Source organism: Bidens hawaiensis, unplaced genomic scaffold (genome assembly GCF_021521415.1).
Source record: "Bidens hawaiensis isolate Kalapana, Puna unplaced genomic scaffold, B.hawaiensis_p1.1 tig00040506_1, whole genome shotgun sequence".
Lineage (NCBI taxonomy): Eukaryota > Viridiplantae > Streptophyta > Magnoliopsida > Asterales > Asteraceae > Bidens > Bidens hawaiensis.
Genome location: NW_027497136.1, coordinates 136480 through 140431, shown reverse-complemented (window position 1 = coordinate 140431; position 3952 = coordinate 136480).

The following is a 3952-nucleotide window of genomic DNA, read 5'->3' as shown; positions in this document are numbered from 1 at the left end:
CAGACTAAAGTTACTGACGATGCAAGGAAAGGTCCAAAGGCGGCAGTGGTGGGAATGGGAGATGTGTCTTATGAGAAAGCCTCTTAGAACCCTTCCATTCTTATTGGTGGGAAAGTGGAGGATCTACTCCGGCGTCCACTTCCAAACTTCAACAGGAGAGTTCCTCTACTTTCCTTCCCACATGGAATCTTGGTCACGATACGCTTTTTTCAGATCTGAGCGCGTGCCAAGAATTCTTTGAGCACTGCCTCCCCCCCCCCCCCCCGCCGAACGTGAATGTTATCACGCTCGCACCCGGGAAAACTTATGGAACCTTAATTTCCATTTGGCCAGCGTTATGTCCACCGGGCGTGAGATGTTTGAGGGTTGGGTTACCGGGAGAGGGACTTGACCCATGCCTCCATGAGGTTGAAGGAGGCGGAGGAGGCTAGGGATGCTGCCCGGGCGGAAGCTCGAGAAAACGATGCTGCCCTCCATACCATCAAAGTGACAAATTCCATGTTGGAGGACCAGATCTCCATGAAGACTGGTTCTCTTTCCGCTCGGGACGAAGAAATTCGGCACTTGAAGGCCGAGCTCGTGGAGAGGGATGGACACATTTCAACTTTTGAAGCTAACAATACCCTCCTCTCCGACGAGAACAGAAGCTTGCGGGAGGCGAAGGAATCGCTGTCCGCTGAGAGGCGCTGGCTTCTCAAATACGGCTTCTCCATGGTAACTTTAAATTCCAACTTTTTTCTTCCCTTTACTCTTTATATGGCGTGCTCATATTGAACTTGTTTGTCACAGGTCATTGACCACATCAAGGATGGTCTTGAGCTTGGGGATTGCCTGGCAAAGCTCCTCATCAATTCTTCGCGGGCAGGCCGGAAGGTTGGTTTTGACAAATGTTTAGCCCTAACCCGCGAAGGTCACCCGTCCTCTGATTTTTCACTCCATGGAAAAGATGTCCAAGGCGAGTATGACGCTAGTCTAGACGCTTTCGACAATCTAACTTTTGAAATCAAGGACTACATTGAGGCGCACCGCTTTGACTGTGTGGGCAATTTGCGGTTGCATCTCAAGGCACTCCGTGGAGATGCAGAGGATTAGAAGGAGGCTTAGGCGATAGGAATTTATTTGTACCTCGTAGTTTTTTTTTCCCTTGTACCCAATGTAAATGTTATCATTTGAGAAAATAAACTTGTATTTTTCTTTTTCATATTACATTCTTTGCTTCTAGCGCTTGGTACAGTGTTGTCTTTTTGTAGTATAATCCTTCGCCCGCCTTATTCGTTCGCGGATACATACAGTTTTTCCTCTTTAGTCTAGTTCTTTGATGTAACTGTGTTGCTTTAAATGTTTGGCGTGCTAGTTGTAATCATTTAGTTCGTCCCTCGTCAGTTTGCGACTAGGAATGCGCCTAGATTTTTGGGAGCTGGTAGGACATGACTATTTCGATTAGAACTAGGATTTGACATGTATGCAGCCTTTGATGGCTATTATCGGGATTTGAATTTTGAAACTTTTTAGTTTCCCGCTTGACGTGTCACGATTTTATTGGTTACTTATTTGCTTTTACTGTTCATCGCATTAATTGCGATCAATATAAATATCTATTAACCTACCCCTTTTTTGTTTACACCGTCTTTGTATAATTGATTCTTATACTTTGAAACTGTTAGAGCATAATGTCTGTTGCTAGGGTCTTAGATGTATTAGATATGATTGTATAGGGCTTAAATGTAAAATGTATGTTTTGTGTTGTGTTTAACGCATAAGTCCACAAGAACCGCATACGTTATGCGGCGCATAACATATGCGCCGTATATGTTATACGGGCTCGAGGTCTTACATGTTGTTTCCTATAAATAGGGACTTATGCATTATTCAATGGACTTTTGGTGTTTGTCAGAGAGAGAAAGTAGCCAAAGTGTCATATCTTGTAATACTTCAAGTTATCAATAAATGTGTGCTTAATGTTTACTTGTTTGTGTTCATTCTCAATGGATTCCGCACATTGAGTTATAGGCTGTAACATCGATAACATCTGTCATCGAGTATGCTCGAGACCATACTCGAAACCATGCTCGAGACCTTGCTCGAAAATACTTGTGTTTTTCTATCTTTTCCTGAGCATGCTCAAAAGCAAAATTGTGCTCGAAAACTCTTGTATTTTTGTTCTCTTTTCATGGGCATGCTCAGGAGCCAAAGTGTGCTCGAAGAAGGTTTGCTCAAGTAAAACAAAGTGTGCTCGACACCAAAAGATAGATTGTTGAGATAAACAGGGATGTGCTCCGGGTTCATGTGCTCGAATCCAAACTTGATGTGCTCGACTTTGCATGCTCGAGCAATCGATAAGCTACCTTTCGAGTAAACATATCGATGCTTGAACAGCAGAAACATTCTGTTGTGCTCGAAAGACTTCATGAAAGTTCAGAACTTGTCCACTGTGCTCGAGCAATAGATAAGATACCTTTCGGGTAAACATATCGACGCTCGAACAGCAGAAACATTTCCTTGTGCTCGTAATACTTCCTGACAGTTCAGGACTTGTCCACTGTGCTCGAGCAATGGATAAGATACCTTTCGGGTACACATATCGATGCTCGAACAACAGACCTTTCTTCTGCATCATCAATCAATGATTTTCCAATACAGAACCTGCTTGACTATTCCCTCTGCATTTTCTATCTGCTGCTACGAACAATGATTAGATTGCTCCTAGTACCTGTTCATTCTTGATTCTACATATCAGATTGTACCAGCAGCAATGTTCTTCAATATTCCCTTTACTGTTCAAGCAGCACACTCATATCAGAAACAATTATGAGCACATAAAATCCTAATTTTCAGATCAAGAACCAAGCTTCTTCATCTGAAATTAATCGTTATAGAAATATCCAAGTCATCTCGATATCAACCATCTATCTTCAATCTATCAACAGCCGTTATAGATCTGAAAATCATCTTCAATAATAGTTTTGCCCCAAAACGAGCTAAAAACACTGTTACATCAGATCTGGACCGATATGACGAAATAAACATGAAATTGATGTTGAATCTCCGAACGGGTCATCAACCCAAACATCAATCCACAAAAAATTTTACCCAAATCATCAAATAATTTCAAAATCCAAAAAAAATTTTCAACAAACTTCATCAGTTTAACGTCCATGAGGGATTCAATAGCGAGATGAATCAGATTCAGCGGTTAGTCTGAACGATTCAACAACCCCGCTCTGATACCAACTGACAATACCCGAGCCCCGGTACGGAAGCGTGAATAATGGTCGTTATTAACGGTGGATCTCGGATCTGAGCTAGGATCAAATCGTATTCACTCTTGAAAGGTGTTTTGGATGGATGAGTGGTGTTTGGGAGAGAGAGCCTGAATCGATTACAATGAAGAATAGACTTGATGAAAAAATATATGTAATCGAAACACAAATAAAGAAGTGGTAATTTGATTTCATTAGTCAAAAGATTGTCATATAAAGCACTCATACATACACACATGCAGACAATAAAGATCAGCCACCTCCAGGAGAGCTCGTTCTGGAGGCGTCGGCTCTCTCTACGAGATAAAACCCTAGATCTCACACAATACACTCATGCTAGAAAAATTAACAAATACATCTATTTATACTAGTCTAGCATGTCTTGGTCTTCAAGCCATCCACCCTTGGTTGAGACCAAAAATATTAATTATTTTTCACCCATAATAATGATAATTCGATGCGTCGGTCTAAAATATAAGTTCCAACACTTGTGATGAATGTGACTTTAAAACTGTTGAAATTAAAGAGTTGAAAAGGTACTATGACAAAGCATTGTTTGATCTTAATATTGTTAATGAGGCATATATGAAACTTCAAACATGTGAAAAGAATTTATGGGAAAAGATTTTACAACACCAAAAGACCATTTCAATGTTAAAATACACGGTTGAAGATAAACAAATTGCCATCAA